The sequence below is a fragment of the Physella acuta genome, unplaced genomic scaffold (genome assembly GCF_028476545.2).
Source record: "Physella acuta isolate Inbredline_101_S28 unplaced genomic scaffold, ASM2847654v3 ptg001680l, whole genome shotgun sequence".
NCBI lineage: Eukaryota > Metazoa > Mollusca > Gastropoda > Physidae > Physella > Physella acuta.
Window position 1 is genome coordinate 31,797 of NW_026733193.1, and position 24,242 is coordinate 56,038.

The window sequence follows — 24,242 nt, forward strand, 5'->3', positions numbered from 1 at the left end:
AAACACTGGACAACGGGCGCGTTAATATTGATCGCACCCACTGACCATCAGTATGATGGTCCACCTAATTAAATTTTGTTATGCTTCACCGAGTTTCCCCGCTCGATGTGATAGGTCATGATGATTTATGTGTTGTTCGCCTAAGCGAACACTGCAGGGTCCCGCATTTAATCGAAAGAGCTAAGTGATTAACCGCAAAGCCAGCGTTAAGTGTGGGAACATCTGTTACCACGTTAATCGATTTTACCGATCGCTTTGTTAGCTCCACGAAGTACGTAGGCCATTATGCAACAGCTGTTGTGCGACAGCTGGTGGTGTAATTAGGTTGAGCAACCGGACATTACCTTGTTGGTTTTCTAGTACGCGTATGCTACACGTATATACACACACACACACACACACTAAATTAGAACAAAAGTCTTCTTATATTTTATTTGTTTATTAACGTTTTTCCAATTCATCAAAGGCTTTTAAAATTTCATCCTGTAAACTCAACAGGCGCTCAAAGCAGACGCGACTCATACTAACACCAGAATTTGTAGGAAAATTAAGATCGGTCCCATCTATAAGCTCTCTAAGATTTAAAGTGTTTTTGTTCATGAATTGGCTAACAATCGCCAATTTAAATCCGGTGTGATTCATCGTTCGTATTTCCGTCACTTTATTGTTACTCCTGGCCACAAGTATCCAATCTTCATTAGACATCTTGAAATAATCTTTTATAGTTAGTTCCAATAATTTGGAGTGTTAAACGTGTTATAATACGATCGTTAATATATTGACGACTCGCTGACGCCGAAAAGGGATGTAATATAACTTTTAAATTTGCACCTCGAGCTTTCTTCAAAACAAAATAGGCTGCATATAGCCCACAACTGTTGGTTAGAATATCTTGTAACACTCTTGAATTGTAAACGAGTGGTCTGTTTGAATTATTTTTTATAAAAGACGAAATGGCCGGCTCCCGAGGTGGTAAGCCAAAACTATCGAAATAAGTAAATTGCGATAGTCCGTTGAAAAATAGACCAACCCAATGACTCCCTGCCTCCGAGGACGAATCTAGATTGATAATGAATGCCGCTTGCTTCGTTCTATCGAGACGCGCGGGTAACTGATCGCACGCTAAAACGGCAAAGAGAGTTGTGCGTTGCACAAATAAGTCCGCGGCCAGTATACTTTGTAGTTCTCTTGTGTTCATTTTCTTTTATAGGCCAAGTTAGGCGGTGTAATCTGTCAGCACTTGCCTCGTTTTCGAAATTTCTAACACCGAATCAAGTTCAGCATACACAATAACTTGAATCGGGTCAGCTGTAACTTGTGAAAATTTAAGTTCAATAGAAACAGGTCCGGATTTAGCCAATTCAAATTGTTCACCATCCAAAAGACTAGGGCTTAAATCAAAAGCAAACAGGGTATACCCGTTCTTAAAGTTTTTATAATCTATCCCATTACCAGCATCTTTTCCAACCATACCAAGAGCGAGGTTACTATTGAAAAACGCTCTAATGGCTTGTTTCTTATCAAAGTCCATGACCAGTGGTTTTCCCGATAACGAGCGACCATCAACGCTTACATTTAAATACGTCAAGTGAAAATGTTGAAAATTGAAGGGGTTTTTCGTGTAACTTCCATTAAAGGCGGTAGAGGCGACTAGACCGATCACTAAACGGGTCGGTGTTTGACTCATATACAAATTGTCTTGGTTGTGACTTAACATACCTTTCGGTATAGCAAAGGTTTTTATTACAACGCGTTTAAAAGGGTATTTTGCATTTGTTGTCGTTAAAGCCTTTTCGTGTGCGATAGAAATGGCGGGGTTAAGTCTGGCTTTTCTAACCACCAATGTTGCGTACGTTATAACCGCTTTATATCCCTTGTTTGGTTCTGCTGTCAAGAGAGTGAAACTGTCTTTTGCGGGTGTAAGTTTAATTTTAATGTCAACACCATTCAGCATATACCGATCTTGAGCGAAAATGTCAGAGTGTATACGTCCCATCATATCGATCTCATGACTTTCAGCAGCGGTGGTGCGGCGAATCCTATACCCTTCATTATTGTCATCTTTGAATTCCTCGAAATAACAGGCTAAGTCCCTCGCATAAAGAGCGGCCGATAGAGACCCATTCTTGGCCTCTTCCCCGTGATTTAACGTAGCTTCCAGATAGGCGCGATACGGATAGGTGTTCTCACTAGCAGTAATTAGCGTATCGTTTAGAGAAATATCCACTTGTGAAAATAAACTGTGCAAAAAATAATTGACGGGTGCGACATCAACGTCAGGAGGTATTGAATCACCATTCGCTAAAGTCACTTTAGCGCGCACGTGTAAATAAGTATTAAACAAATCGAGATAGTCTTCACTGTTGCCAGAAATGGCAAATTCTATAGGTGCACCTTGTGCCAAGGACGCCAGGGGATGTATTTCAACAAATTGACCCTCCTCGACGGCAGTTTGTGTCGGGGGTGTACTAAATAAATCCAATCCAGAATGTAAGCACTCACAGGAACTCGGGTGAATAAGAGCCATGGTTAAGCAAATATATCTGAATACTTGGGATGCTTCTTCTTAACACACGTCTTCGAATGTTTGTGGTTTGGTCTGCGTGTTAGTTTTATCTGTTGTTCGAAGGGTTCACCCGGTGGTCTTGAGAACCCCCGCTTTCTTCTCAACCCGCTTCCTGATTGGTTTTGTCCTAGGTGATCAACGGCGCCTTGCAATAAACGATGTCCGGCTTCCTTGGCGTGTTCTTTAAACGATTCTCCAACGTCTCTTCCCGCTAATGCGTCGTTTGCAACTTGCAACCCAGTACTAACACCTTCTCTGAGTAAAGCCTTACCTCCCGTCTTTATCCAAGGGAGGACCATTCGGCCTAGACCACTAAAGAAACTACCAATACCGTGTCCTCTCTGATTTCGTCCACCGATAAAAACGGGTAAACCATCACCGTACTGGTTACAGTAAAAATCCTCGTACAATTTAGGGTTTCGATGTAAAAGTGTGTGTTTCACCATGGTGTGAGTTATTCGAGATCGAAATGTTTACGTGTTCTAAAATGGAGTGTCAACACCGACGTTCCACTTGTGAATGAGAGCGTTTGTCCCAAGTCATCGCATAAAAGTATTTCCACAGTGTCGAATGAAAAGCGGTTCAGGGGGATGTAGTGGGGTTTGTCGTAAATACGAAAAACGGAACTTGGTTTCTTCTCAACGATCGGTACGGTCCGAAGCAAAGGGACCATGACATCACCAACCGGTCTCGTTTTTACGAGGTCACAATAGACGAATACCGTTTTTACTTCGTCTTCAGGGAGAGGTTTCTCTCTAACTCTACCAGGAACATGCAAATAGCTTGTCAACCTGTCACGGATGGTACTTTCTATTCCAGCCGCAATTACTTTTACGACAACTTTCTTAAATCCCTTGTTACAGTTTGAAATTATAACTTCCACTTTTTGTTCATCAATATCTCTTTTTATTAGTTTTTTAATAGCGTTAACAAGCGGGTCTATGTAATTATATTTGGTCTGTCGTACTCCAAATATGAAAAGGTTAACGTCTTCACCTTCTGTACTGGAATGATACTGGAGCCAAATTTGATGTTCTCTAAGCATACAAAACGCATTCGGCATTTGAATCTCGACCAGACCAACTTCGTAGTGTAAACTCACATCGATAGTCTGTGGTAATTTAACGAAAAAATGCCCAGCCTCGTTGTCTGGAAAAACATTCGGTGATGTATTGCTAGGCAGGGTCACATAAAAACTCATTGTAAAATTTTGGTCCTTGCAATGGTTGGGTTAGGTAAAATATATCCGAGACAGCTGGATAACAACACGACCCAGAGTTTTCCCTCTTTGTCGTCGACCGTTCCACGCGTCAGATTAAATAGTGAAAAAGCAATGACGACAAATATAACCAACATTTGAGAGATGAAAACGATTTCCGGTCGTGTCCTTAGTCTACCGAACCAACTCGAAATGGTCGAACCGATAGAAGACGTGGTGGATCTGGGTCTCACCTCGATCCCACCGAACGGTCTGAGCGTTTCTTCCAACACGGGGTCATCCAGACTTAAGCTTTTTACCGTTTCCTCCATCCCTAGTCTTTATATTTCGAAATGTCTCTAGCTGAAATCCAACTGTTGAATGAAGGGTTATAACCGAACCACTTGACTAAATACTCTTTACCACCGACACCCTTTCTTTCTTGTATAATTTGTTCGACGCGGTACACTTTTTTGTCCCCCACTTTCTGAAGCTCCTCTTTGTAAAACGAACCTTTCACTTCTTCACCTGAATCATCTTTCAAGACGTATGTTACAGGCGTTGTCGCGTTCACGCGGCTCACCGTAAACAGTTCTTCCGTCCACGACGGGGTATAACCCTTTTTAAACGTGTTTCGGCTTTGGCCGATCCGTACACGATCACCTTCGTTAAATACTTTTCGATAAGTAATGTCCCCATGTTCGTATAAAGTATTCCAGACTCTTTCTTGATTAGACAAATTAACATTCACAGGGGCCATACGAATACTCCTATGGTACGAGTGGTTATAGTTGGTGATCAAGTCGTCTACGACATCAATGTAACGAAGACGATTTGTTTTTGTAAAGTACCGCCACATTTTTTCTTTTAATGTTCGATTGAATCTCTCAACTATAGCCGCCTTAATATCTTCATTCTCAGTGGTAAAGAAATGAACGCCTTCATCTTTAAGAAATTTTAAAAATGTCTTGTTGACAAATTCACTACCTTTGTCTGTTTGAAAATTTATAGGTTTTCTAGTAGTAAATATTTTACGTACGGCCTCCGCTAGAGCCTTACCCGTTTTTTTCTTTATCGGAATCGCCCAGGCGAATTTGCTAAACACATCGATGCAGGTCACTAGGTAAGAAGCACCACCATTGTACTTTCGTAACATGCGCATATCTATAAGATCCGCTTGAAACTGGTGGTTTATCCCACCGGTGATGGTGGCGCGCCTCTGAAAGCGTCGCCGAAGAGGTTTATGTAACGTGTAGGTATCCTGATGACTTAACCATTCTTTAATTTTCTTAGTTCCAATTTCAGGGTGCTTAAACACGCCGCCGTAGGCACCTGGTCTACTAGGATCATAGTAATGTCTTTTTAGTGTTTGGTTTTTTCCCACGCGTCCCATTTGGTAGTGCTTGTTTTAGTTTTCTTACTTCTGGTACGTTTCGAGGGTGGTGTTTTTTCTACGTGTGTCTTCGTTTTCTTCGAGGGGTGAATATCAGAGTCAGGCGAGCCGGATTTCGTTTTAGTTTCAGATTCTGTTATGTCTATCGTTTCTTTTTTAGGTTCGGTTATGTTTTCTTGTGGTTTTTCAACCTCGGTCGTTGGGGTATTCACGGTGGATGGTTTCACATCGACTAATCCTAGGGACTTGTTTCTATAATCGCTAAGTCGCGTCGTGTAGAGCTGTAGTGTCTTTTGATATTGTCTCACTTTGTCGTGTGGTGACAAATCTTCCCTATTTAAGATATGTTCCATTTGCATATCCAAAAGCCGTAGACTATCGTTGAGTGTATCGGGTGGTACATATGCTTTTTGTTGCATAGACTCTAATATTCGAGGATCCATTAAAAGCATTTTCCTGGCCATCTTTAAAATCCCAAGACACCTTTAAGCACACCGAGAACTGGTCCGAGTAAAGCACCTAGGAAACCACCGGTCTGCAAAATTTGCTTTCGTCTTTTGACGGTCAATGACTTTTTGGTAAGTTGTCTCAAGTTCACTTTGTGACGACGCAAACGTCTCTTCTGACCGGGCGTGAGGGGAACGTTGCCTTTTAAGACATTGTGACAGCACTCGCATAACGTTTTTACGAGTTGTGGGGTAGCATTTTCGACAACGGCTTTCACGGCGGGTGGTTTGGCCCGAGCCAAAAACCTTAACATCTCACCTTGTTGTTTTACCGACTCAGACATGGTTGCTTTTATTTCGGGACGTAAACGACTTGCTGCTCGTAAGAAAAGATACTACTGCGTAATCTCAGATTATCCGGTGTTTCCTGTCGAAGGTCGATCAACAAATAACCATGAGGGGCCGATGTTGCGTCCTTAAAACTTTCCTGGACATACGAAACGCGACCGGGATACATTTGTTTTGCCAAATTTGTAATTTGTGAACCGTCTCTAGGGTTCTTGAACAACACTATGTAATGCGAATTGAGACTGATGGTTCTTTGTTCTTTATTTTTCCCGAATAGGTTTTGGACAATATACATGACACTAATATTACGATGGTGACTCCCTTTCGTAAACAATTTTGTAATTCGCTCATCTGTTTCCGCCATCAAATCATCGATGACGACTAGACGTCGACGTTTTCCATCCCCCATTGATCCATTTTCTAAGTCAGGAAGACCTTCCACAAACTGAACGTTCTTTATGGTATCAAACAAAGGTTGCCACTCCCCGTAACAGTAATAAATTTCCTCGGGTGCCGGATCCATCATCTCTGACACCTGGGATAAAAAGGTTTTGACAAATACTGTTTTACCACTCCCAGTTGGCCCAGCGATCAGAGCGGTAAACGGATGTTTCCATCTCGGATCCATCGTTTTAAATGGTTGATTTTGCTTCCAGTCAAAAATCTTATACAGGATACCGAGTTACATAACTTTCAGGGACAAGTAACAAAACAATAACACATAGTTGTCTTTTAATATAAAAGTAAGAAAGTTAGTTTCTGTGATTGTGTGAATGTGTATATACGTGTAGCATACGCGTACTAGAAAACCAACAAGGTAATGTCCGGTTGCTCAACCTAATTACACCACCAGCTGTCGCACAACAGCTGTTGCATAATGGCCTACGTACTTCGTGGAGCTAACAAAGCGATCGGTAAAATCGATTAACGTGGTAACAGATGTTCCCACACTTAACGCTGGCTTTGCGGTTAATCACTTAGCTCTTTCGATTAAATGCGGGACCCTGCAGTGTTCGCTTAGGCGAACAACACATAAATCATCATGACCTATCACATCGAGCGGGGAAACTCGGTGAAGCATAACAAAATTTAATTAGGTGGACCATCATACTGATGGTCAGTGGGTGCGATCAATATTAACGCGCCCGTTGTCCAGTGTTTGACAAGAACAAAGGATCGCGGATCGCTATGTAACAGCTGTGGCTGATCGTTATCTTTAATGAATGTTCTATGTTTGTATACTTTAGCGTTGTGGTGGCGAATTTAACCTGTTTTTTGTGCACGGTTGTTGGGTTGGAGAATATAAAAATTAAAATTACGTAACTCGTTAATAAAAATTACACAATATAAACAAAGTAATTAAATTAAATAACAAGTAAACAAACAAAATAAACAAACAAAATAAAAATAATTAAAATCAATTAAAATTTAAAATTAAAATTTAAAAATTTAAAAAAATTAAAATCCAATTACGTAACTAGTCAATAAAAAAATTACACAATATAAACAAAGTAATTAAATTAAACAACAAGTAAACAAACAAATTAAACAAATAAAAATACAATCAAAGTAATTAAATTACGTAACTCGTTAATAAAATTAATTAAAAATTTAAAAATTAAATTCAAACTAATTAAAAAATACATTAAAATTACGTAACTAGGTCAAAAAATTAATTAAAATTTTAAAAACTCATTAAAACTCATTAAAAACGCATTAAAATTACGTAACTGGGTCAATGATTACGTCATAATGTTACTAATTACGTCACAAGGTCACCAAAAGGTGACCTACTGACCTACTCCGCATCCGCATCCCCCACCCTAGGGTGGGTGAGTATTTTACTATATCTCATTGTACATCCTGCTCACCCACCCTCACCCACCTTCACCCAGGTGGGTGAGTATTTTACTATATCTCATTGTACATCCTGCTCACCCACCCTCACCCAGGTGGGTGAGTATTTTACTATATGTCGGTGTACCTCCGCATCACCCAGGGAGTATTTTACTATATGTCGTTGTACATCCGCATCACCCACTCCACCCAGGTGGGTGAGTATTTTGCTATATGTCATTGTACATCCGCATCCGAGTATTTTCCTATATAGCCTTTGTTCCGCATCCGCATCCGCATCCGCATCCCCCTCACCCATACGACCCAAAAGGGACCTAATATACTACTGTTACCCCCTTAGAGAATTCTCAAAACAAACTATGTTTGTATATGGGTTTTGAAACCATATATATATATATATATATATATATATATATATATATATATATATATATATATATATATATATATCGTTTCTGTTGATACGCATATGCACTTAAATGTACTTTTAACTTACTCCACGTGTGTGTTCGAGTTTATAGTCGACAGCACATTGTGTTTTGTATTAAATTATTACAGTCACTCATGCCGCGTAACAAACTTAATTGCATGTTCTTGTTTTTTTTAACCCTGGGCTGATAAGGGTATCCTAATTGGAACATACCGGCCTAGACGTGATAGCACAAGTGAACTAAATCACATAACGATTAACGCGAGGTTACATTACTTGTATCTGGCGACCCCGCCTATTGTTATCTAACTGTACAGTCGAGCTATGTATTTTGTTTAAACGGTTGAAGCCGACTTGTTATTTCACCCACCTCGCCACTGCCTCAGTTGATGATAGATAGTGTCACCATCTATTATGTCCATGTGTGCTGGTGTTGTTGCCCCCCCCCGTCATAAGTTTCAGGACTCATTGTTTCAGCATGGAGATAGTAATAGCAACTTTTTTTTGGGGGGGGGGGGGGGAGATGTTTCTATTTAGCAGAAATGACCCACTTGTTCCGTATCTTAATTTAAACCATAAGCCCCACTTACTGTGGTGCGACATGCAAGAAAAAACAACAAACCTCGTCGTGTGTGTGCGTGTGTGTGCGTGTGTGTGTGTGTGTTATAAAATTCTGCCTTTATCAGATGTTGTGTCTAAATTTTTTATTGTTGGTACGTCGCCAGAAAATTCATTGTGTCAATTAAATGTGTCAGTTAATCGTTCCAATTCACGATGTCAATTAATCGTGTCAATTATAGCAGATTTATTACACGTAGATGGACATGCGTTAACTTCTCCTGATAACTTTTTCTCCACTACCACTGTACGACTACCACTCACTCACTGTTTCCCCACTACCAAGTGAACGCTTACACTTACCCACTATCAACTGAATGGACACTACCACTTCCCAATACCACTTCCCACACTAACATTTCGCCACTACCATTTCGCCACTACCACTTCGCCACTACCATTTCGCGACCATCATTTCCCCACTACTACCTCCCCATACTACTACCTCCTCAGTACCACTTCCCACACTACCACTACGCCACTACCATTTCCCATATTAATACACCATGATACACAACATATACTTGCACTACCACTTCCCACACTACCACTTCCCACACTACCACTTCCCACACTACCACTTTCCACACTACCACTTCCCACACTACCACTTCCCTCACTACCACTTCCCACACTACCACTTCCCACACCACCACCTCCCCACCACCACTTCCAAAAAACAATTAAGTAACGACTTCTCTATTCCCCGTTAACCCTAACACCAAGTGACCGGCAACCGGCAGAATTTATTTTATTTGACGGCTAACCGGCACCCCCCGGCTCAGGCCGTCAGATTAGCAAATCTACGAGGGGTGGGGGGCGAATGTGTCACGTGTCACCCTGCATTACCGTGAGACGGAAGCTCGCAATGGCGGCGTGAGTACTTAGTCGTGATGCGCGTGCTATCAAGGCCGTAATTAGGGGGCGGTAGTTTGTAGTATGTAGTCGACATTTATTAGCTGACCAGGGTAAGGGGGTAGGGGTCGTTTGGTCGGGGTGGGGGTAGAGAGACTCATGGGTGGATCTAAAGATAGCTTCCCTCCTACTCTAGAAATGGTTGAGTTATTATTAATTTTCACTATCCATCTCATTCTGCGTAGCTAAAAAAGTTGGTTAAAATAAACGTACTAAACACAAACTATTAAGTATGCCTTAGATTTAATCAATCTTTTTTTTCTTCATTTTCGTTCTTAATTGTAAAATTGGAAGCAGTTTCCTGCAACATATTTAGATAATACGTGTCAACAAGTTATGCGGCGCCTATGGCCTGTTGATTTGCTTTTCCTTCTAGATGACCCACATAACCTTAGTCTGTCCAAGAGCAATTTAACCGATCAAAAAAGTGTGAATTTTAAAATCATCTAAGGGGGTCGGCGTGGTCGAGTCGGTAAAGCTCATGGTTGCTAAACCGAAGTCTCGTTAGCTGGGGACAGCCACTCTTCTACGAGAGACAACTCCAAAATCAAACAACTGCTGCCTTGTAGTTTGTTCTTGGTTGGACAAAGGCTATGGAAGCAAATCCAAAAAGAAAAGCAGGCTGAAATCAGAGTCAATGGCCTCAATGGCGCATAACCAGTTGACACGTAATCCTTAATTGTGATGGAAGAATGGTCGAGTCGGCAAAGCTCATGGTTGATAAATTCGAAAAAGGTCTCGAGTTCAAACCCTCTTGCAGATAAGGCTCGATCCCTCCCAAAAAAAAATTACTGAAAATTAAGAACGAAGAAGAAGAAGAAGAAGAAAAATCATCTAACATCATCATCATCATCATTCCTGTGGACTGTGGACCCCTCGTGGAGCAAAGGGACGCAACCACATCTCGCTATCGAGCTCGGTTCTGGGCGATTCCATTAAGTTGGGCCCACGTCATTCCGGTTGCTTCTGCTTCACTGACAGCTGCATCTAACATACACATCCACACTAAATATTGAATTTTTATGGCCAGACAATTTAATTAACATTGCTGTTTGTAATCACACCATGCAGAGCGGCATGATTCATTAGGTTAAATTACCTGCATACTTCTAAGACAAATTAAGTACATGCTTTAAAAAAGATTATCTGCATACTGTTTTACCCGTATATTTTATAATAAAAATATATACAAACTTTTATTGTAACAAGATTTTATATAAGCACTGAACAAAATTACATGATTTTTTAAAAAAAAATACCAATTCAATATCATTATTTTATACTAATAAGTTAACTTATAACTTATGTTATTTAAAATATCAGGCATAGGTTGACAAATCTCTAAAAATAAATGAGCCCCGAAACGATTTTAGATATTTTATCATGGTGTAGAAAAAATATTGTGTGGTGTTATAAAGTATCATGGTGTATATCTTGTGTATCATGTTGTATATGTTGTGTATCATGGTGTATTAATTGGCTGGTGTCATAACGTATCATGATGTATTAATTGTGTATAAATTGCCGCCTTCATCACCCGCCATTAAAATGCCGCCTGACCCTGCTACAGAACGCTGTATGCAAATGCTGACATTCTCAAGAGAAATGATTGGCTCCTAATGCTTTTAAGCTCAGAGCTCAGAAAGTAATTGTGTATTTAGCGCCGTGGCGTTTATTCAGAAAATTGTTGCAAGAGCAGTATGCGTTAGAGTTTGAGATGTATATTTTTTTTTTATTGGTGAGAAGAGTTGTGGAGATAGTGGTCTTTTTACATGTATTTGTGTCCAGTAGTGTTCGATGTTTTATTCTTCAAAGTTGTTATAAAACGGCTTCAAAAGTCTAATAGCCTATAAGATAAAAGCGCCTTGGTAATGCTAGTACAAAATCTGGAAAGATGGGAAGAACCAGATATTGCCCATGTATCAGACCCCCCCCCCCCTCTTTCTCTCTCCAAACAGTTGACGGATCCTAGGGATAGACTTTTAAAATGTTATTAGTTATGGAATATGCTTACATTGTAAAAATATACATCAAGTGGCTGTGGAATAGTATAAAGTTTCAAATGTATATTGTAACAAGTCTCCTTTTGTCAGGTTTTGAGACCTTGAGGGGAGAGTGTCTGTTTACATATAGTGCCTGTTTTTTCATAGATATTTGAACTATCGTAGGAATGGTTTTCAGTGTGTTACGTTCTATTCTTTGAATATATGTGTCACTATATGCGCTTACAGTAGACCGTCCCTGAGTCCACCCAACTCTGATGGTTAGCTAACTCACGTTAGGGAAAGTAAAGGCGGCTGGGCATAGTGCTGACCACACTATCTCTTTATATGCCGAGGTCACAGAAACAAGTCAACTCTACTTCACTTGCCCCATAGACCGTCAAGTTTGAAAGGGAAACTTACTTACTTTTATATGCGCTTACATATGAATAAATATCATTGAAAAATTGTGGGGACAGAACACTGTAAACTTTAAAAAATGCAAACCTTATGTAATTAGAATCATTGTGGATTTAGTGTAAACCTTTATATGAATAGGTTTTCTTGAATAAGCTATGGCAATCGCGTTTATTTTTATTTTTTATGTATAAATTGCAATAGTTTTGGGGAAAATACGTTTTAAACGTGGAGTCTTAAACTTGTGATTCTCATAGACAGTGTTCGTCTTCTAGAATTTTAATAGTTGTTGGAATAGCGTGTAATAAACATTCATTTCTGCTCGTCTTCTGGAATAAGAATAGTTGTGGGAATAGCGTATTCTAAACATTCAGCCGGGATCGTCTACTAGTGTTATGATAGTTGTGGGTAAAGCTATTTCTAAATATTTTGCCATATTCATCTTCTAGAATTCGAATAGATGTGGGAATAGTGAAATAGCGTGCTCTAAAAATTTAGTCGTGTTCTTCTTCTAGAATTAGAATAGTTGTGGGAATAGCGTATTCCTAACATCCAGCCGTGCCCGTCTTCTAGAATTACGATAGTTGTGGGAATAGTGTTCAGCTCAGTTTCAACTGTACAACGCCAGTGGTACTCGATCATCGGCTATCCGGAACCTGCCACGCATTGAATGGAATCAATTAAGATAAATCGATACACTGACCACTGGCTATTACAGACGGGGGGGGGGGGGTGAACATGGACACTAACGGTAGGGACGGATGGTCATTTTTCATCGTAACGTTACAGGATGTGTCAGGGTTACGGGTTGGAACTTCCTGTTGTGCTGTAGGTTGGGGTTGGGTTGGGTTGGTGTGACGGATGGGTGTGGGGGGCGGACGTCAGGGTTAGGGTTTTTTTATGCTGGTGTAGTGTGGTGTGGTGACGTGGGCGAGATGTGGTAACGTGGGTACTATTGGGTTAGCTGTACCACGCTTTTTTTTTTGCTTGGTATTTCTATTTAATTTACCCTAATTAGTATCAAAACATGGACGGAGCTGGATTCCTAACCCGTAAGTCTCGAGTTCGAATCCGGGTTCAAGTCAGTAGACCGTCCCTGAGTCCATCCAACTCTGATGGGTACCTAACTCACGTTAACCACACTATCCCTTCAAATGCCGAGGTCACAGAAACAAGTGAACTCTACTTCACTGGCCTCTTAGACCGTCAGGTTTGAATGGGAAACTTTTACTTTTCAATATCAAAACATTAATTTAAGTCTATCATTTATTGGAGCTAAACCCAAACTTAAAACACTAGAACTAACTCGATATAACTTATTTTAAAAATAATAATCATTAAAAAAGTTTTAAAAAACCCACGTTTTCTGATTGAACTAAAAAGTAGAAAATAAATGTTATACATCACAATAATGCAAGCGATCACTCAACTATAAGCGATGAAAAACGTGGGGCGCCGAAGTAAAAGTTATATTACTATTGATTAGATAATACTATTGACTTTTATTAGGGAGCTTGTAGAGAGTCAACAGTATTAGAAACTGTAAGAAAATCACGGCGCCCCACGTTTTTGATCGCTTATAGTTGAGTGATCGCTTGCATTATTGTGATGTATAACATTTATTTTCTACTTTTTAGTTCAATCAGAAAACGTGGGTTTTTTAAAACTTTTTTAATGATTATTATTTTCTACTTTTTAGTCTTTGTCTGTTTGTTTGCATTGAAATCTTGCTATCGATTTTATCTTTTCACTTTTTTTTGGGTAAACGAAGACAACTCGTAAAAAGACAACTCGTAAAAAACGAGAGACCCTTTCTTCTTCGGTCTCAATCGCAAGTGAATGATTGTCAGAGGTTAGTTGATAGCGGTTAGGACGAGGGCTGGTTACTGACTAGCAATCGTGTGCCCAACCACTCGACCATATCGTCTCCCCCAAACTGGCCTAGCTCCTGTAAGTTTAAACTCGGTTCAAGCTAAATTATCTGCCCCTAAGCCTGTGGCGACGTGGGATCGTTCGCTTCACTGCGCGCGAGGTACGCGTCGCTCGTTTTTTTTCTAATGGCTCGCAGAGGAGAATTATATATATAGATTATATAGCGGTCTAAAATGCTCATTAAAATGTTTCCATTTATCAATTTAGTAATAATAACTATTGAATATTCTATGGTCATCCAAAAGAAAGCTTCCCTGAAAATTTCAGCGCGCTAGCTAACTGGGAAGTGCCAGAAATTTCGATCGCAAGATTGGATTGGAAAAACAGACAAAACAGACAAACAGAGAAAGCAAGTTAAAGAAAACGTGGGAAAAAAAAGAAAACCCGGCTATATGGGTGGTACGGCTAAGCCAAGTGTTCCTTAAACCCTCCCGGAAGTGTTTCTGGGTATCAACACCATGTCGGGGATTATAATTATGTGGTCTCATTATCTTAATTAGATCAAGGAAATATCAATCATTCACGTCCAATAGCCGAGCATGGTCAGTTGGTGTGGGGTGATCGAATGACTAAGTGAGGATCCTGCAAATTGTCTTCACACGTTCTCACTGGTCTTGTCTGATGAGGCCGTGGGTGGTGTGGGGTGGGGGTGTTGGGGGGGGGGGGCTAGGGTGGGGGTGTTGGTGGGCTAGAGTGGGGATGTTAGATGGGGTAGGGTGGGGGTGTTGGAGGGGGTAGGGTGGGGGTGTTAGATGGGGTCGGGTGGGGGTGTTGGATGGGGTAGGGTGGGGGTGTTGGATGGGGTAGGGTGGGGGTGTTGGATGGGGTCGGGTGGGGGTGTTGGATGGGGTATGGTGGGGGTGTTGGATGGGCTAGGGTGGGGGTGTTGGATGGGGTAGGGTGGGGGTGTTGGATGGGGTATGGTGGGGGTGTTGGATGGGGTAGGGTGGGGGTGTTGGATGGGGTAGGGTGGGGGTGTTGGATGGGGTATGGTGGGGGTGTTGGATGGGGTATGGTGGGGGTGTTGGATGGGGTAGGGTGGGGGTGTTGGATGGGGTAGGGTGGGGGTGTTGGATGGGGTATGGTGGGGGTGTTGGATAGGGTAGGGTGGGGGTGTTGGATGGGGTAGGGTGGGGGTGTTGGATGGGGTAGGGTGGGGGTGTTGGATGGGGTATGGTGGGGGTGTTGGATGGGGTAGGGTGGGGGTGTTGGATGGGGTAGGGTGGGGGTGTTGGATGGGGTATGGTGGGGGTGTTGGATGGGGTATGGTGGGGGTGTTGGATGGGGTCGGGTGGGGGTGTTGGATGGGGTAGGGTGGGGGTGTTGGATGCGGTAGGGTGGGGGTGTTGGATGGGGTCGGGTGGGGGTGTTGGATGGGGTCGGGTGGGGGTGTTGGATGGGGTCGGGTGGGGGTGTTGGATGCGGTAGGGTGGGGGTGTTGGATGGGGTCGGGTGGGGGTGTTAGATGGGCTAGGGTGGGGGTGTTGGATGGGGTATGGTGGGGGTGTTGGATGGGGTATGGTGGGGGTGTTAGATGGGCTAGGGTGGGGGTGTTGGATGGGGTATGGTGGGGGTGTTGGATGGGGTAGGGTGGGGGTGTTGGATGGGGTAGGGTGGGGGTGTCGGATGGGGTATGGTGGGGGTGTTGGATGGGGTATGGTGGGGGTGTTGGATGGGGTAGGGTGGGGGTGTTGGATGGGGTAGGGTGGGGGTGTTGGATGGGGTATGGTGGGGGTGTTGGATGGGGTAGGGTGGGGGTGTTGGATGGGGTAGGGTGGGGTAGGGTGGGGGTGTTGGATGGGGTAGGGTGGGGGTGTTGGATGGGGTATGGTGGGGGTGTTGGATGGGGTAGGGTGGGGGTGTTGGATGGGGTAGGGTGGGGGTGTTGGATGGGGTATGGTGGGGGTGTTGGATGGGGTATGGTGGGGGTGTTGGATGGGGTCGGGTGGGGGTGTTGGATGGGGTAGGGTGGGGGTGTTGGATGCGGTAGGGTGGGGGTGTTGGATGGGGTCGGGTGGGGGTGTTGGATGGGGTCGGGTGGGGGTGTTGGATGGGGTCGGGTGGGGGTGTTGGATGCGGTAGGGTGGGGGTGTTGGATGGGGTCGGGTGGGGGTGTTAGATGGGCTAGGGTGGGGGTGTTGGATGGGGTAGGGTGGGGGTGTTGGATGGGGTAGGGTGGGGGTGTTGGATGGGGTATGGTGGGGGTGTTGGATGCGGTAGGGTGGGGGTGTTGGATGGGGTCGGGTGGGGGTGTTAGATGGGCTAGGGTGGGGGTGTTGGATGGGATAGGATGGCGGCATGGGCGATGTGGGGTGGGGGTGTTGGATGTAGTAGGGTAGGGGTGTTGGGTGGAGTGGGGTAGGGATGTTGGGTGGAGTAGGTTGGAGGTGTTCTATGTGTTATCCCTAAATCTCCCCTTTTACCCCAAATCTCCATATTTACTCCGTAGCAGTTTTATTACACATTAATACACAAACCCTGACACAAATACGCCAGAACACAAAAAAATACCCACACAAACACCATACAAATGACATATCTGCATAACCACAAACATACATACACACACAAACACCCGCTAAACCACTCTAAAATATACTAACGCCCATACGCAACAAACATACTTTCAAGCAGCCACTCGGGCACCTACTTATTCCCCAAACAAACATCCGCCACCTTGAAGGAAATAATTGTCAATAAATCATGTCCCATACCGGCAGATTTGTGAACCAAAGTAGATTCTGGCGGCGGCGATAATTAAGGCCCTTGTTTTATTTTTAACTTTTACGGCGGGCGGGGGAATTAGCTGTCTACTGGCGGAGCTTTTGTCTTTGGAAATGTAGGTGGTTTCTTTTGTGGTGTAACACACGTTTTTTTGTGGGGTAACACGGGTTTTTGTGCTGTAAAGGTTTTTTTGTGCTGTAAAGGGTTTTTGTGCTGTAAAGGTTTTTTTGTGTTGTAAAGTAGGTTTTTTGTGTGTTGTAAAGTAGGTTTTTTGTGCTGTAAAGTAGTTTTTTTTATGCTGTAAAAGGTTTTTTTTGTGCCGTAAAGTAGTTTTTTGTGCTGTAATGTAGGTTTTCTGTACTTTAACATAGTTTGTACAAAGTCACATACCACAGTTTGTACACTGAAATATCAGTTTGGCCTCAGTCACGTCTGTCAGAATGTACAAAGTCATATCACCCAGTGTGTACGAAAAAAATACATTTTTACAATCAAATACAACCATAATCGAACACGCCATCACAATCAAACATGGCCATAATCAAACACGTCACCATACTAAAAACTCCACCACAATTAAACACACAATACAATGACGTATCATCACAATGAACCACATCACCGCAATCAAGTACAACATCACAAACAAACCCACCATAAGGTGGTTTGACCTACAAAGAAAAACAATCCTACCATTAACTTTAACATTATTTAAAACTAATCTAAAAACACACACAAAAAAAACAACAAAACAACAGCGACCACCACAAGAAACAAATAAAGACATTGTTTTCGAGTCACTAATTGACGCAAGAATAAACTCTCCCCCTAAAATCCTAATTATAAAAAAACAATCAAAACGCAAACCCCATCCACTCAACTGACGTTCCTACATGAACATGCAAAGGTCAAATACTAGTCATAAGGAAACGCGACCCTTTATGTAGTGGAGTAGAGAGCTTGACTAGAAATAGCGGAGACAGTCACACCATCAGTTGGTTTATTTTAGTCTCTACTACATTCTATTTAACTAGACAGTCGCACCATGAGTTGGTTTATTTTAGTCTCTACTACATTCTATTTTAGGTAGTAGAACAAAAGTACAAACTTCAATGAGGCTCACGAAATATTTATAGCAGAAATATTTTTATAAGAATAATTTTTTAACATTTTTTTTTTTTTAATTTCCAAACTGTAACGCTAAGATAAGATTAAAAAAATAAAGTTACACTACCTGACTTAGTTGAGTTAAGAAACCTGACTTAAGGGTAGGACTACCTGTCTACAGGTAGACTTAAGGTATCTGCGTTTGGGTATATAAGTTGAGATTCTTGACTTAAAGCACGTGACTTTAGCAGGGTTTCTTTTAGGCATTTTTCTCAGGGTGGGGGAGGGGGACTAGGTAAAGTTTTTATTTTCTATATAAATTACCTCTTTTTCTATTTCAGCACGGTGGAGGGGGTGGTGGAGGTTTTTTTTGTGGGTTTTTTTTGGGGTGGGGGGGGGGAGAGATACCTGAAAGAAACTCTGGACCTAAGGTACCTGATTAAGCTCGAATCTGTGGATTTGAAGTAGTCAGACATTATGGCCATACGACCCCCACCATCGTGCCGTGGCTTAGTTAACTCGTCAACTCTGTTTCCCCTGGCTCCGTGTGTACCGCGTCCTGACCTTTAGTTTTTTGTTACAGCGTGTCAGTTTTTCTTTACTCGTGCCTGACATGACAAAATATCTGTGTGGGTGGGGTGAGGGGGGGGGGGGGCGTGATGGAGAGTTTAGTCCCCATGAACGTCGTCAGGTATTTGTACGGGTCATTAAGGACACTTACCGCCCCTGTTGACTGAGGACACTTATGGCCCTTGTTCGCCGAGTACACTTACCGCCCCTTGTTGAGACCTGTGTGTGTGTATGTGGGGGGGGGGGGGGGGGGTTAGTTGCGTCCATATTAGCAGTACGTGTTGAAACTGAAAGCATATCTGACAGGTAAACACATTCTTTGAGGGAAACTAAGGAGGGGGGACTAAACATGGTTGATATTTTTTTTTATACTGTTGGGGCCAGTTGGGGACAAACTAAGCCCCGAAAACCTCTGGCGGTGGGTTGTATTAGGATATGCGGATCTTTACGGTCAGTGTAAGGCGGCCCTTTACTTCAGTGTAATTTGGCCGTTTATGTACAGTGTAATGCGGCTCTTTACTTCGGTGCAATGTGGCTCTTTACTTCGCTGTAATGTGGCTCTTTACTTCGTAGTAATGCGGCTCTTTACTTCGGTGTAATGCGGCTCTTTACTTCGGTGTAATGCGGCTCTTTACTTCGGTGTAATGCGGCTCTTTACTTCGGTGTAATGCGGCTCTTTACTTCGGTGTAATGCGGCTCTTTACTTCGGTGTAATGCGGCTCTTTACTTCGGTGTAATGCGGCTCTTTACTTCGGTGTAATGCGGCTCTTTACTTCGGTGTAATGCGGCTCTTTACTTCGGTGTAATGCGGCCCTTTACGGTCAGTGTAATGCGCCCCTTACTTCAGTATAATGCGGCCCTTTACGTTCGGTGTAATTTGGTTGTTTATGTTCGGTGTAATTTGGCCCTTTACGTTTAGTGTAATGCGGCTCTTCACTTCGATAAAATGCGGTTCCTTATGTGCGTGTTATGCGGCTCTTTATTTCTGGTTTGTAAGTACTGCAGCTACGGCAGGTACGAACATATTAGCATCACAGTTGTTTACTTGTGGCTTTTATCGTATCTGCCTGTTGTTGGGCTTATGTCTTTGTCGTCTCCCCACCTCCCCCCCCCCCCCCCCAAGCCATTTCTTGTATTATATAACCCTGCTTGTGGTGTTGGATTTTGTCGTGATGACAGGCTAATGGACATCTGCTGTCCTGTTGGGCACGGGATATATTTCACCATCTATCACTCCCTCACACACCAGCCGCCCCCGTCTTCCCTAGGATTCACTTTACAGACAAGGATTAGCTACACCGAGGAATGTGAGAACCGTCCTACTAAATATACATTTTTAAAAATTATCCGCATACCTAATTATATTCGGTTGAAGGATTTTTTTTTTTTCGTTTTTTTTTTTTAACCTGCGCGGGGAGCGGGGGGTGTGTGAGATAATCGCGGCTTGGGTACAGCCCTCTCAGTCGTCGGGCTTTACCTGTACCGCCGCGCGCACTCCCAGTCAACAGTCGCCCCCCTTTTTTCTTCTCTCCCCCGTCAAGCAACGAACGGTAACTCTCATCGTCGGCGCGGAGTTGCCCCGCTCGAAGCCTCAAAACCCCAATATTTTCCCTGCCCCCATTCACTAGATCGTCACGTTTGTGTTGTGAATGGGCCGCAGGTTTTAATACGGAGACTTACAACACATCGAAGGAGAGAAAGAGAAAAAAAATAGTATATTTTTTTTTTTTACCTCTCTGCTTTGTTGGGAGTGAAATAATTGTTCCATGTGCTGAGGTTGGTTAAATATTTACAGTTTAGTCTAACGTGTGTGCTAGAACTTCATTACAGTACCCGCGTCACCGCGGGGATATTGGAGGATTTTCTCTCACCTTTCACAAGGTAAATATACCACAGCTGTAATTGGCTCCGGTCTTCACAGGCCTGATCTGATAGGAAATATTTTCTACTGCTGGGGTAGGGTGTAGTGGGGGTGCTAAATTTCGACCCGTTGGTTGTTTTTTCTTTCTTTCTCTCTTATAATCCGTTGATCAGAAACCAATGTTGATCTAAGGTTTAGTTTAGGTTTGTATGTTACATGGTGATAAAGTAAACAGGAGGGAGGGTAAAACACGTTACAGTTGTAGATATGATATGTTGTCGTTAGGTTTATAGGTGAATGCGAGATATGAGTTTATGTGTTGTTCTCATATGAATGAATTAGACTTGACTTTACTTGTTAGGTTCGTGTGTTTATAAAATAGACTTGACTTTAGCTGTTAAGTTCACAATAGTAAGAATTAGAACTGACTTCAGTAGTTAAGTTCACTTGTGAATGAATTAGAACTGACTTCTGTAGTTAAGTTTACATGTGAATTAATTAGAACTGACTTCAGTAGTTAAGTTTACATGTGAATGAATTAGGACTGACTTCAGTAGTTAAGTTCACATGTGAATTAATTACAACTGACTTCAGTAGTGAAGTTTACATGTGAATTAATTACAACTGACTTCAGCAGTTAAGTTTACATGTAAATGAATTAGGATTGACTTCAGTAGTTAAGTTGACATGATCAACGACATGACTAAATTTGTTCAGAGGTTAGACACAAGTTAGACAAGCGTACTTGGTTAGTTGTTTCCAGCCAGGAAATAATAGATCTAGATCTGTTCTCTATTGCTGCTAAAGGGACATAACTGTACCGTCATCACTGTACCGATCATAGTACAACATCACTGTACCGATCATAGTACAACATCACTGTACCGATCATAGTGCAACATCACTGTACCGATCATAGTACAACATCACTGTACCGATCATAGTGCGACATCACTGTACCGATCATAGTACGACATCATTGTACCGATCATAGTGCAACATCACTGTACCGATCATAGTACAACATCACTGTACCGATCATAGTGCGACATCACTGTACCGATCATAGTGCGACATCACTGTACCGATCATAGTGCGACATCACTGTACCGATCATAGTACGACATCACAGTACCGCTAGCCGCTGATAGTGTGAGATCATAGTGCATCATCACTGGTCAGGTGTATTCAACTTTGGTAGCGATACTATTACTGTACCTTTATTATACCTTGCCATCAATAGTATACAATACCTTTATCATAGATTGCTAACAATAATAAACCTTTATTATACCTTCGAAACAATACTTTACCTTTTTTATACCTATCTAACAATACTATACCTCAACAATAGCTTGTCCAGAATAAACAATAACATCGCTATTTGTTTCTTCCTTCTGAATTAACTACTGTAGCTAACGTTAATAACTGTTTGATAAATAATGTTTAAAGAGTAATAACTTTTAAGCGACTTTTAGTTTTCTGTTAACATTATCCATAACGTGTAATCCATACCCATTGATTAATATTTACTTAAACCACTAATTAGTAATTACTTACTCTTATGTAATACCGTTTTTATTTAAAAATTGTACTCGTTCATATTTTTAGAATATATTTAACGAGCCGACCCGCTGCGTATCATACGCCGCTATTTAGTTGTTTTTTTTCTACTTTTCAGTAATTTATAATTTGTGAATTCGACAGTACCAATGCTGCCACTGAAAAAATTTGCTTAAAAAAAACTAAACCCCCCTTCCCCCCCCCCCCCCCCCCCCACGTGAAAGCAGCCTCCTCTTAGTTACCTTCTCTAAGTTCAAAATGTTTCAAACTAAATTATCTGCCCCTAATAGCCGTCACCAAATCCGTCTCTATGATTGTAAAATGTAAACAACGTGAACCACAGCTCACCAAACCATGTGAGGGGGTGGGGGGTGGTAGCTTGCAGCTTGTTTTCTAACGGCTCGAAGAGGAGAATTATATATATATATAGATATATATTCATATTCAAAGTAAATAATTGGTTATGAGCTAGACGTAATTAACGGTACGGTATCGATATGTACGGTACCGTCATTAGCAAGAATGCTATGTTAAAGCGTATGTATTGTGTCCATGTTATTAGATCTATGTGGCCGTGTGCACTTCGTTACTGGGTTCTGATCACACAGTACTTGACTAGTACCGGGGGGACCTCTTGATTCGTCATTAATCCCGTCCCCGGGGGGCGAGGGGATATACAGGTTGGTTGATGGAAGGGTTGTTGGGTAGTGGTTGGCCGACCCTAGGGAATATACAGGTTGGTTGATAGAGAGTTAGTTTTGGTAGATGGGGATGGAATAGTTTTCAGGTTAGGTTTAAGGTTGACGAGTATTTTTTTTAAAGCAATGACTACATTTCTGCCAATTAATTTATATGTTGAATATACATATCGGTATTATCGATATGCCATACCTATTTAATGTTATACGTGTCTCGTCAGTATTACTCACCGTTATAATCTGATTCAGGTTTAGCTGAGGGATAAGATGCAGTTTGTGTGTTTAAGTGTCATTAACCGCGTTACGAGATAAACAAATATGGACGCGGTACGTCTAATCGACGCGAGCCTTTAATTTAAAGCTACCGTAACTTGTCGTGTCCCGTGTCTTTGTGAGAGCCGCCCTAGCGGGGTGTTGGCGCCCTAGCGGGGTGTTGGCGCCCTAGCGGGGTGTTGGCGCAGGGCGTGTAGCCGACAAAGAAATGCAAGTGTTGCATGCTGGAAGATTTACCTCACGGCCGCCGTTACATGAATCAAGTTTGCTGGCTCGATATCTGTAGTCATGGTACTGTATAGTATTGATAGCAAGGTACAATAAAGGTATGTTAATCGAACTGTTAGCAAAGTTTAATATACCCGACTGCAGTCGATTTTCTTTTTTTTTTTTTTAATTTATTTTTTGCATTATTGCCTGACGAATCTTGCCGTATGACTGATAAGCTTTTGCCGGATGAAGATCGCTGTGTGACCGATAAGCTTTGATCTGTCATTTGATGTATGTCAGGTCCTTATCAGAAGCGAGGCGGTATACTTCAGGATTTCATACGTCCCGTGTTAATTGGGACGTTTTGCTACAGAGCGGACTCGGGCAGATAACGAAATAATGTGTTTTGGTCTTTGTTTAACCAGACCAGACACAGCATAAAGCTGTACTGATAAGCTGCTGCTGTTTCGGACAGCTGTTTGTTTTTTTGTAGCTGTTTGAACAGCTAAACTATTATGAATTTCCTCTGTCAGTAAGATTGTGTGTATGGGGCTTAAAGCTAGTTTTCTATAACAAGACGTTGAAGTTTTGTTTTATTCAAATTTACATTTAATGTATATTTGGTTTTGTTGTAAATATTTCGGCTGTGTGTGTACACTTATATCAGGTTTTGTTGTACAAATATAGAGGTTGTGTGTACATTTATATTAGGGTTTGTTATATAAATATATCGGCATTATGCTTACACTTAAATCAGGTTTTGTTATATAACTATATCAACTCTTGATACACACCTGTATCACCTGCATATATTTCGGATTATCCGCATTTTCTTCTACCACTGTCACCTGTTCATGCCTAGATAATCCAACACCAACACACGACTTCTGTATGTCACGCTTGTCTAACCCTACTTACGGTGCAAACATAACCCCCCCTCCCTTCCCTGTGTTTATTAGGATAGATTCCCTTTAGAAAACCCAGCCCCCCCCCCCCACCTACAAATGTAACCTTTACAATGACAGTAGCTAGATGTAACCGCGCCCCCCCCCCCCCCCCTCCCTCCCTCTCTTCTGCACCGCTGCTTAGAATACGACGCCCTGTATAGCCCTATCGCGACTAGTAGTCCATTAA

At 42.1% G+C, this 24,242-nt stretch overlaps 1 protein-coding gene across 1 annotated transcript in view; it reads left to right on the plus strand.

The window, feature by feature from the left end:
• The first annotated feature begins 20,058 nt into the window (after positions 1-20,058).
• The window catches only part of LOC131929812 (D-glucuronyl C5-epimerase), a 36,692-nt gene continuing 32,508 nt past the window's right edge, over positions 20,059-24,242 (plus strand). The window contains exon 1 of the mRNA XM_059286201.1: positions 20,059-20,384. The gene's annotated coding sequence lies outside the window, so the exon portion shown is untranslated. The remainder of the gene's footprint in view (positions 20,385-24,242) is intronic.